Source organism: Dipodomys spectabilis, unplaced genomic scaffold, assembly GCF_019054845.1.
Source record: "Dipodomys spectabilis isolate Male_0828 unplaced genomic scaffold, ASM1905484v1 ptg000449l, whole genome shotgun sequence".
NCBI lineage: Eukaryota > Metazoa > Chordata > Mammalia > Rodentia > Heteromyidae > Dipodomys > Dipodomys spectabilis.
In genome coordinates, this window is record NW_024871126.1 from 453,415 (window position 1) to 465,983 (window position 12,569).

The 12,569-nt window shown below is 35.4% G+C and overlaps 1 pseudogene; it reads right to left on the reverse strand.

Moving 5' to 3' along the window:
• Positions 1-367: 367 nt before the first annotated feature.
• On the reverse strand, positions 368-467 carry LOC122098001 (annotated as a pseudogene).
• Between the last annotated feature and the right edge of the window lie 12,102 nt (positions 468-12,569).

A 12,569-nucleotide genomic window follows, 5' to 3' on the forward strand; every position in this document is an offset into this window, starting at 1 on the left:
GTTTGTATAATATACATAATCTATTTCATTCTCTCCTAGATATAATAGTTTGAATTCTACATTGTTTTATAATATATAGGTTCATTTTTAAATGTGTTATTTCAGATAGCATTCCATATAGAAACAGTTTAACATTCCTTTTTTTCCTAGGTCCTTATAGTATGTTATTTCTTTGGAATAAAATGACAATGTTATCTAATTTCAAACGTTTTGTAAAGATTATGCTATGTAAAGGCCTTTCTAAGGTGAGGATTTAATACACTGATGTCAAACTAACTTTTAGTTCAATTAATTACATGTATTGTTACATTTTTATTTTTGTAACCATTTTTAATAACTGTTTTTCATTTCTTGCATCTGAAGAATGAAAAATATGGCATACTTCACAAATTTTCATATCATCCTTGTACAAGTGCCATGTTAATTTCTATATTGTTGTAATTTGGGTAAACGTGCTGCTGAAGCATGTCATATCCTGTAAATTTACATAGTTAATGATGCAGTCTTTATAAAGGCATATATCCTTGGTTGACTGTTTGTAACCAGGAAAACTTATTGTTCCCAAAATGCTATTGATCTTAATTCTCTAAAATTCTGTGTATATTGGAAAACTTACATTGTTTGGTCGATTGCTCACATTTGCAATTTTTTTTTGTCAATGACTATTTTAAGTCTTTTTCAATTAAATTTGATCATACTTTGAAGCCTTTATAGCTAGATCCAAAGGTGATGGCTTTTCAAGTACTTATTTATCAACTGAGTTAGCTTTGTGGAGCTAATGGATTCAAAATAAGCCTTGCTTAAGAGCTACTTCTAAACTTCTGCAGCTTAAAATTTCATAAATGAGGTCTTACTGGCACAAATGTCTACCTGACCCTTCACTCTTCTTCCATGTAGCAACAGACCAACCAGAATATCTTACCCTGACAGCATAGATTTCCTTTTTGGAACAAAACTAATCTTAGTTAAGAGGGATTATAGAGAAATGAACAGTTAAGACAGAATCGTTTAGACTAGAAGGTATTTTATCAAAATATAATTGTTTGTTATACCTAACATTTTAAAAGTTGCTAAAGCCAAGAAAGTGAAAATAAATTCATATGCATGATTACCTAATGTCCTGGCCAGGATACCATCCAACCAGGCAGGAATTTACACTACTGCCTTTCTTTCACCAAATATTTTCATAGGTACAAGAGAAGTCTATATGTTTCTCCTTGATATTAGGCCTTAAATTGGTAATGGTTTAATCACAGTGTTTCCTCTTGCCTCTACGCTGTAAATCTACAAATGGTAAAGCTTTAGGTCCAACTCTACCAAACACTGAGGTAGAAATAATGGAATAATACTTTAAAACACAGTTGCCTTTGACACCCTAACCACAACAGAACATTGCAAAACATGTGCCTTTTTCTTATATTATATATAGTTATATATTTTATATTTATATGTGCTGATATTTTATTTCACACAGTGAAGCTTACTAGAATTAATTGATAATTTGACAAATAAATAGATATATATTACAATAAATAGATTGGAATATAAATAATTGTGTTTAGAATATATATTAATATATGGCCGGGCGCTGGTGGCTCACGCCTGTAATCCTAGCTACTCAGGAGGCTGAGATCTGAGGATCACGGTTCAAAGCCAGCCTGGGCAGGAGAGACCGTGAGACTCCTATGTCCAATAAACCACTAGAAAACCAGAAGTAGCGCTGTAGCTCAAGTGGTAGAGCGCTAGCCTTGAGTTGAATAGCTGAGGGACAGCGCCCAGGCCCAGAGTTCAAGCCCCACGGCTGACCAAAAAAAAAAAGAATATATATTAGTATATGAAAAGTATCAATGCAATGTCTTCGGTATAAACATTGTAAGTGTTCTTGGTCTTCAGAATTCACATAGTTAAAAAAAATTGTTTTCCTCTAATCTATAAGAGAATTTACACTCCTGCTCTGTTTATTATTTTAACTCACAGGTTCCAAAATATTTTTCTACACATTTCTGAAGCATTCCTACTGATTATACCCAAATTTTGCTGATATGATGTGTAAAACTTATTATTCTTCTGCAGGACACATGGGTCCTAGGATCCCAGGTTTCAGTTATCCCCATCATCAAGTAACAAGGGCAAGACTTCTCACCTAGGCCCATGCAACATGCCAACAGAAAGTAATTGAAAATCCATCTCAATCCTTAGCAGTAAGCAAATGTGAAATGCAAGGCAACTTAAAATGAAAGATGAGATCACAAAATTTGAAAAAAAGTACAGTAATACAAATTTTCAATTTACAAATGACCAGCACATATGAGTGAACAAGATCACAAATGCCACAAATTATTTTTAATACCCCTCTCCTAATAATTACTGAAAGATTTCAGTCCAGCATAAGTATGCCAAAAAAATAGTTCCTAGAACGATAGATCCATAATTGGTCTACCAAGGCTAGGAAAACTTGACTTACAGGTCAAATATAATTCACAAAAACATTAATTGAGAAAATCGTTAATGCTTCAAAATACTGGTAATTCAGTAAAACTTGGTTCTGTAGTATAAAAATGTTATCATTCACTAACAAATGATAACCTATATTTAATCTCCTGAAAACAGATTCCTTTTCAAATAATCTTTAAAATCACATTCACCAAAATAACAGTTGACAAGTCAATGATAATTAGTGACATTACAAACTTTTCAAGATTAGGGTGCAAGTTACAAAAGAGTTGATATATTTACCCATCACTAATGGGAAACAGGTTCAACCATTCATAAAATTGTAGAAATAGTACCACCCACCATTTGTGTTGTTCAGTAGGTGCCTTCCAGGAATGTGTTAAATAGATCAACCTCCCATAATTCAAACCCAAACACTAGCTAATAAAGTAAATTTCATCACTTAATAAGGTACATTTTAAAAAGTCACAAATAGTTGCCTTATCATATGTTGTTTTATGTTTTCCCTAGCTGTTTAACATACTAAGAAATATGACTTAAAGTCATGAATATGGGTACTCATCAGAGATGTGACAAACATAAAATCTGTCTTGTTTCTATCATATTCCTCTATAGTAGTAAATCGTAGTTTTCTTCTTTTCCCAAAACTTATAGGTAGTAAAAAATATTATCCCATGTAAAATAAAATAATCACAAGCCCTATTACAACGCCATTTATAAAATTTGTTAGTTAGGAATATATTCTAGGCCATTTTTAATCTTTCTTGTTGACTAAAGATTAATCTTCCAAATGGATGAGAATAAAATAATGTCTAGGGGCTTCACGTCTCCAGTCTTGCAAATTGTTATTTCAGATGAATGAATTATCGAAATATAAACTGACATCAGTTCAAGTATAAGCAGGATTGAAACTCCATGGAATGTATATAAACCTTTCAAAGTATTAACAGAGAGTTTAACAGAATGACTATCAGGAAGTTGAAACCAGAGACGAAATCCATAGAATGAATGAAAAATGGAACAACGGACAAGTACAGCTAGAATACTCAATGTACATATGTGATAAAGGAAGTGGTAAATCTGAAATAAATCTTGGAGAAGATTTTAATTAGTTAATGAAGGGTAGTCTTGGGAAAAGCAAACAAAGTTGTTCAAAGTGGGCAGTTTGGGGTAGCAGAGAATTTTGAACAGATTTAAATAGATTGTCTAAGGTTAAGAAACACCAACATCTGCTGCAGATATTTTCTTCTGTGATTTCTCTTTGTCTGCAATGGATACTCCAGTCCTCAGCCACACTTGATAGCTTGTGAAGATAGAATAGAAGAAACAAGATCAAGAACCCATTACTCCACTTGAGATAGAAGAGTCCTCTTTGTTTTCTCTCATTTCTCTTCAGTACTCTTTCTTCGTACTTTTAAGTCAAGTGTTTTTGAATTATGTCTTTCATTCTTTGTTCTGGCAAAGTAATTAGCCAAACTAATTTACTAAATATTATTTGCCATTTTTTTCTACCATGCTGTTTATTTATCTAAGAGAGTCCATTAAACTTCACCCTTGCATTTGGTTGCTAAGAAAACCCAACATCTATCTTAATGAGGACAAACTCTAATGTAAACTTTGTCTCCATAAAATCAGTCCAAGAAGCTGTGATCACAAATATTTAGCTATACTTTTTTTCTTTTACCTTGAAAGTCTTCTGGTGTCTAAAGGGCCACAAGATAATTACTCCCCCACTTTTTGGTTCAATCACTTCTAACCTCAAAGATATATTTTGCTAACAAGATGCTTAGAGGAAGTATAATCCACTTTAATCTTCTCTCGTAAGTCTCTCCTTAGATAACATATCAGGAACAAAGTTATTCTATCCTAAATTATTTCAATAGATTATTTTCTCTTGGTCTTGCATTTGCTCAACAAGATATATTGAGAAAAATAGAGTTAAATCACCCATACCTTGTATGACAGTGTCTGTTACAACGGACAATACTTCTTTGTTCTACTTCTACGTCCTCCTCATAGTTCTTGCTTGATTTCCAATTAATTACACCTCCTTGGCTTCAAGTCTAGTGAAGCTGAAGAAGTATATGGCTTCTCTTTTTAAACTCTTTTATTTGGATGTGGAATTTATGTTCATGTCTTCATTCAATCTGTTCTGCATTGTAGTGAGCCAAATAGACTCTGTAAAATCACTTTAGGTAGCAAAAATATTAACAAAATCTATATCAAAATGTTTTGGAATCCTTCTACAGCTGAAGCCAATACGCTTTAGCTAGGGCTTCTAAGAACACCTTATCTTACCTTTTCAATTTGCTCAATTCTTTTCTGATTCCAAAACTTTTTGGCTAATGTAATAAGAGAAGTCTTTACTATCTCATGTTAATAAGGATATTATATTTTGTGAGCTACTTAGAAATGTGAAATCATTGGTTTGAGGTATCCAATCAGATTTTTTTCTTTGTTTCAGTGCTTCACATGCAAAGACATTGTGTAAAGTATTATGAACAGAAAAGTGTATACCCAATACCTTCTTTCATTGTGGAGGGCAATTTCTCCCTAAATATTTTGACCCAAATTATTTTTTCAGAGAATTTCTGTTTGGTAATTAAAGGTCAATTCACAAATTTTGATGTCTTTTGTAAAGAAATTTGAATTTAAATTCCACTACAACCTTGTTTCACACAGTGAGAGTATATGTCCTGGGTAAGGATAATTCTCAAGGGAACCTACAGGATTTATAGCAAGGTTTCTGAGGTTTGTTTGTTTATTGTGAAAATGAGCCATCTTCACCAACATTGCTCCCTCTCAACTAAGTCTCCATGGATTAATTTGCATGAAAGCCTATTTTTCCAGGCAATTTTAAATTTTCTTAATAGGCTAAGTTGTTTAAAAAGTTTGAACGATTAAAATTTACCTGGCATAATTTTAAAATTCTTTTGAAATTCCTTTATCAGAATCGCAAATTTGCCAATCGTTATTCCACCTTTACCATAAAAAACTGTTAACATGCTGTCTTCATGATATCGTGTCCATGAAACTATTATTTTCCAGTGGCTTTGTTATGCATATATATGACTATATAAGCTGATGCTGAGCAAAATGAACTCCAAGATATGGAAACAGATTTTTATTTGCGGTTTGTGTTTTTAATGTACTATGTGATTTCTATTTTCTTTGATTTTTTTCCCCTATGGTTTGTCCCCAGCTGTATTTGATTTTGGTACCCTCTGTATTGTGTATACATTTACCTTAATTAGGGAAGGGAAGAGGAACAACAAAATGGCGAGACAAAGGACAAAGGGCAAGACAATGCAATAGCATTACTCACAAGACAATATGTTGGAAATGTACATTACAACTTGTGAGGAGTATTGAGGTGAAGGAAAACTGTGAGAAAAATGAAGGAGTGGGTAACACCTTTGAAAAGTTATGTATTAACTTCCTTACAATTACTGTAATCCCACTGTACATCACTTTGACAATAAAATTAATTTAAAAAATAAGTTGCATGAAAAAATTTCACTGTATTGGCATAGTAGATATTATTCTTTATGTAGTAACTTTTTAAAAATTAATACTATTTTGCATCTAATTTGAATTAATTACCCATTTTTAATCAGAGGACAAACAACTTGAATCCAACTAGACAATAATTTCACAATATACTTGACAATATTTTGAAAAAAGAACAAATTTAGTACTTTCTCATACTCAAATCAAAAACAGTTTAATTCTATGGAAACCCATAACTTTAAAAAGTAAATAAGTTGTTAAGAGGAGAGAATATATGTATTCTTCAAAATTCCTATGACTGATAACTACTCATTTTCAAATTCTGAACATTCCATTCCTGTTGGCATGTTATGAAATTCTGCAATAGATGCAGTTTCCAGTGGGGTGTTACAGATTGAGAAATCAACAGAAAAGTAGCCACATTCTGGTAGAAGATAAAACTATGATTCACCTGTAATAATTAATTCTTCAAGAGTAAGCAATTTTTTATCAGTGTACACAATAAACTGGGTTACATCATTTTTCCCCACTGGTATTCTTGAGATCAGAACATCTTGCAAATATTATTTATATTTATGCTTTTTAACTATCATAGATATTTAGGATGCTAAGATCGGAAGATTTCAGTTCAGAGCCCACCCAGGGAGGAAGGTTCCCTAGATTCTTATTTCCAAGAAACTTTTCAAAAAAGCCAGACATAAGTGGCACTGATGTTGAAGTGGTAGGGCACGAGCCTTGAGCATAAACAGGCTCAGAGACAGTGTCCAGGCCCAGAGTTCAAGCCCTATGACAAATCAATAAAACAAAAATAAAAACAAACTCAAACCTAGCAATTTTCTCATTGTATACAGAGGCACATAATTTAGGAAACTGCTTCCTGTGTTACATACAGGTAGAAAAAAGAAGATGTCATACAATTATTCTCTTCATACTATGTTATACCAAAGCCTCAAAAATTGCTGTTTTCTAAATTTATAAATTAACATCATCTTTTTGTTCTCAACTCTGTCTATATTATTCACATTATCATTTTATACATGAACTGTTGGAATTATCTATTAACTAAGTTTTAATTATAACTCTCTTAAAAGAATATTCTAGGCAAGTAGAATGCAAGAATCATTTGTGAATTTGTCAATTAAACCCTCTACTTAAAAAGAATTTTGTAGTATCTTATAGAATATGTAATTAAAAACAAAACCAAAACATTTATTTTAAATCTAAATTCTAATTTAGCAATATCTACAAAGACATACATTAGACGAACTTTGCTTTTTCTCTGGGCTTAAGCTTTTGTAATCCTTCATCAATTCTTTGGAATCCAATAGAATTATGATAAGAGAATTGTGGATGGGAATCAAGAGCCATTTTACATCTAGAAATGTTCTGTAATGCAGACAGCATTTGAAACACACCTGAGGATTATATATGAGTTGCATTGTAATAGGAAACTTAACTTCTCAAAACATAGTGACAAAATTAGCCCAAACTTCCAACTGTGTATTCCTTTCTTGTTTGGTTTGTTTTATTAAGACAAAATTATACTACCTAGTCCAGGGAAGGTATCACTATGTAATTCCACTCTCTAATCTCCTGTCAGTCTGAATGTTAGAATTCTAGCCTTGTATCACATTGCCCTGCCATATTTTCATGGTTTATTTAATCTAGATACAGACTAGCAATTCTGAACTTCTCCAGTGATATTATCCACTAGACTTCTCAGACTCTTCATGTACTATTTTCAAAGATTTTCTAACATTTGACACAGGATTTGAACATTTTCAAATACACCTGCGGGGTCTCCGATTCATTCCTCCATGGATCCAATCCCTTTACTATTGATTACTTGACTCTCTTACTATCTCAAGTTTACCTATGTAATATTCTCAAACTTTTTTGAAGAAAGTTCACTTGAGGATTTTCTAAGTTAAAAATTATCACTTGATTCTAGTCTTACTCAGGATATATTTTCTATTGCTTTCTAAATTTTCTACATATTCTGAGAGTTGTATCATTTGTGCATTTGTGTGTGTGCATTTAAGTGCCTCTGTGTTTATGATTATGTTTGTATGTATGCATGCAAAAGCCTCAAGCTCTTATTTATCAATCTTGCTCATGACTGGTATTCCATGACCTGAGCCATTCTTCCAATCCAGCTTTTGGCAGGTTAATTATAGATAGTGTCTCAAAAACTCTTCTGCCCAGGTTGGATGTAAACTGAACTTCCCAGGCTCCTTTATATTCGTAGGTTTTATTTATCCAGTAGAATCAACTTTTGAACTAGAAACATTTTTTTGAGTGTAAAGTCTAAGCTGTAGCCCAGATTTTTAACTCCAGAATTCATATAAAGATAGATGAACATACACATTACATATACTGAGTGTAGAGTTAGAAATGTGATCCTAAGCTGGGTGGCGGTGAGATCTGAGGATTGGGGTTCAAAGCCAGCCCAGGTAGGAAAATCCCAGAGACACTTCTCTCCAATTAACTGCAAGAAAAAAAACTGGAAGTGGCACTGTGGCTCAAGTGGTAGAACATTAGCCTTGAGTGGAATAGCAGAGGGACAGTGAGTTCAAGTGCCAAGACCACGACCAACAAAAAAATATATAAGTAAAGGAAAGAAAAAGAAATGTCATCTTAGCCACCAGTTCATTTCTAGTATATTCCCTACTCTCTCAAGATGGACTTTTTTCCCTGTTACGTCCATGCTCTTATGTCTGACTTTTTTTGGAAGCAGAATTATACTTCCATTCTTCTTTCTACAAAGTTGCTTGATTAGCAAGCATGATTTAGAAAGGGAGTGCCCTCATAATTCGTGTTCCATGTAGGAGTAATGCTTTCTCTATATCACTCCCATAAATCTACACACTGGAATTGGCTTTATTGTTTCAATGTTGTCTTATTTGTAGAGTCTTTTTATAGTATATTGAACCCTTATACTTAAACACAGAACTTCTCTTTCTCCTATTATTGCTATGGTTTCCCTTACTGTTAATGCATGTACACTTGGGAAATAATGCGCAGCACATACACACACAAAAAGAATGACTGAGAACCTTCTTCCTATTTAAAATTCGCCTTAATTTACAGAGAACTTACAAAGTTTGTACGCAATGTAGTCATTGATAAAATATTTATAAGCAACATAAATTTCGTATTTTCTCTTTACTAAGTTGTCTTTGAAACATGTGTTACCTCAGGTCCAAAAGTGTCCTTGTGTTATTTCAGCAAACCCAGAACATTCATCATACCTCAGGCAGCACCATCGTTTGTTACTGGACATAACAGCTATTGGATGTGGAAACTCCCAGGAGAGGAAATGAACACAGAGGAATGACAAAGTTCATGTTAACTTGTGCTTTCCTTTTTACTGTACAAGAAAAGAATCCCAAGGCTTGAAGGAAACTCTGTCCCTGACTTTTTCGAGTGTGTTCTATACTCATATAAAACTTTTCTGTAAACTTCTAGGTGAGAGTATTACAAAAAGAAATAATGTGCCATTTGAAGGCCAGCATAGAACAAAAGGAAATAACGTTGTTTTAAAAGTGTTCTACAGCAAAAAAACAAAGGCATGGAGGTTTTAAAATGTCTTATGTATGGATATTTCACCCCTGAGATGATTCTCTTTTTTGCAGGAGACAGTTATCAATTCCTCTAGTCTAGTCCTGAGTTCTCCTGAGCAATAAGGATTCCAAAAAAGCAGGATCCAGTGACTATGATAAGCAAAAGTGCCTCTTCTCAGACTAGTGCTCCTTTAAGGAGGGTCCCAAAGAAATATTTGGGGTTTTTTTGTTTGCTTGTTTGTTTGGATTGTGCTGGTTCTGATCCTGATCCTGATCCTGAACAGTTGTCTTTCCTGCCCACCTGTCCCCAAAGCTAGTACACTACTGCTTGAGCCAAAACTCCACTTCTGTTTTTTGTTGTTTAATTACGGATAAGAATTTGACCAACTCTCCTGCCTGGGTTGGCTTTGAACTAAGATTGTAAGACAGCTAAGTAGCATCAACTGTATAGACATTGCGTTTGAAACAAGACATATTAGATTTAGTTTACTGTGAACCTAATATTTGACAATTTTTAAAATAAAAGACTATGTCCAGCAAAAAAGCCATAACTTAAGTAACTCAGCAAAAGTAGGTGCACTGAATAATTTTGGAATTATTTTTTCTGCTTGGGAAGTTAATTGATCTTGACGTTCCTTTGGGGGAAACTTAAAGTCATATTTCGCTTTTTTTGTTGGTCGTGGGGCTTGAACTCCGATCCTGGGTGCTGTCCCTAAGCTCTTCATCTCGAGTTGAGTGATCTACCACTTTAGCTAAAGCACCAGTTCTGGGTTTCTGGTGGACTTTCCAGACCAGGCTGGCTTTGAACCACAATCCTCTGATCTCAACCTCCTGAGTAGCTAGGATTACAGTCATGAACCACCAGGACCTGGCTCATATTTGCATTTATGTGCACTGAATGACACTATGTAGCCAAAGAATGGAAATTTGAACAAAATGATGCCAATGCAGATTTTCAGAAAAATTGAGGTAGCAATAAATAGGTCCTCCTTTTCCATGTTGTTACATTAATGACTCATGAGCTTTGGGACCCTTACATTAGCATCCTCTGCCATCTGTATAGGTGTATTTAGTATCAGGAAATGTTCATAGAGAAATATAGAAAGACAGATTTTTAGAAAGAAAAGGGATAAGGTATGAAAAAACAGCATAGAAGGAGATACGTTTATCACACAGAGATTAAGAACTAGCCTAAGAGATTTAGAATTCTAAAGGCAATGAGGAATAAGCCTAGTTGATAACTAGTTTTTCAATAACCAAAAATGGTTCTCTAGAACACTTTCTGCTACACCTTAGTTACTATCATTTATTCCTTCCATCTGGACTTATTTCTTCTTTTCTGTCACAATTGTTAATTAGTCTCTGCCTTTTGGTGTCATGATTGACCAAAAAGATTTCCAAATCTCACTTAGACTAACCTTCTCTTTGTGATTAGCAGTGACCACATAAAATCCTGGAATCTTTGAATTACCAGAATTAATATTCACCTGACATCTAAGAACATTCCTGGCATTAATTGCTGTGACCTAATGAACAAAACTTTTTTCAACACAATATCCTAATAAAATAAAGTACATGAATAAGGGACTATTGTCAGGTGTCAGAATGCAATTATATATTCCAAGTATGTGTTCTTTATTTTGCATTTACTAACCAAAAAAATTTTTTTTTCCCTGACCCACAGACCACTTCCAGAATGAGAGGGCCACCTTGGGTTCCAGCCACATGGGGACGCTGGTCCACCTCCTCCTGCACCCATTCAACCAGTTCCTGTGAGAGAGAGAGAGAGAAAGAAAGTCAGAATTACACTTAAGTCAGGTGCTGGTGGCTCAGAATTCTAATCCTAACTACACAGGAGGCTGAGATAGGAGGATCATGGTTCATAGCCATCCCGGTCAGGAATAACTGTGAGACTCTTATCTCCAAAGAACCACCTGAGAACTGGAAGTGGTGCTGTGGGCTCAAGTGGTAGCCTTGAGCTGAGGAGCTTGGGGACTGAGCACAGGCCTAGACGTCAAGCCCCACGTCTGACAATAAGTGGACTTCCCACCACAAGAAATGGACTGAATAGCACCCATTGTCCTAGGGAGCATGGTAGAGAAGTCAGGCTGAGCTTCCTGTGAATTGAGGTTATAAGTAGGTCACCTGGCTTCTCTGTTCCTTGATTTCCCACTCCTGGAAAACTCAACAGAGTGAAGGATCCCCTGTCTTACGGGGATAGTTTAATGATGAAAGAGAGCCATGTTTTCTTTCATAATACCCACCTGTTGCACGATTAATAACTGGCCCCACCTGAGCCCTTTCCAGTATCTTGCTGTCATATGCTCACAGAATTGCCAACAACCTTAACTGAAGGCTTCTCCCTCTGTGCCTAGCCATGCTCTAGAGATCCCTCTGTATAAATCTATTGTTTCCTCACACTCTCCTGTGAGGAGGCTGAGGTCTGATGGTTGAGGCCCTACCCAGAGCTTCGCCTGTGGCCAAGAATTGGCTACTGTGGACTAAGAGTTTGGGATAATCCATCTAAACTGAAAAATGAGCATGGCTCTACATGTCTAACATCCCAACTACAGAGGACCTACCTGTTAAAGATAGGAGGACTGTGATCCAGCCCAGCCTGAGCATATATTGAGTCTCTATTTCAGAAATGCCCGACAGAAAGGTGGTTCCTCAGAGCCAGGGAGAGCAGGGGGTCATGGTGCCTGCAGAGGGGTGTCTGACCTGGGTGGGGGTGGTGTTGGGGAAGCCACTCACCAGTGCTGCTGGGAGAAGCTGTTGGTTTCTGCTCCAGGTGGGCCAAGCAGCAATGGCAGCAGCATTATGGATACATGGGCCCAGAGCAGAGGACAAGGGGCAGAGACCTGTTTGGGGCTTTAGGCCAGCTGGCAGGGCACTATTGTCTGAGGATTGAAACCTGGCACCACCTCGGGAAGGTAGGGATGGGGCTGGGAGGTGGGGTGGTACATCAATTTCCTACTATGCTCCAAAGTCACATCAAGTCTTTTGCTCATCACTCAGCCACTTCTACCTTCCTCAATGGCT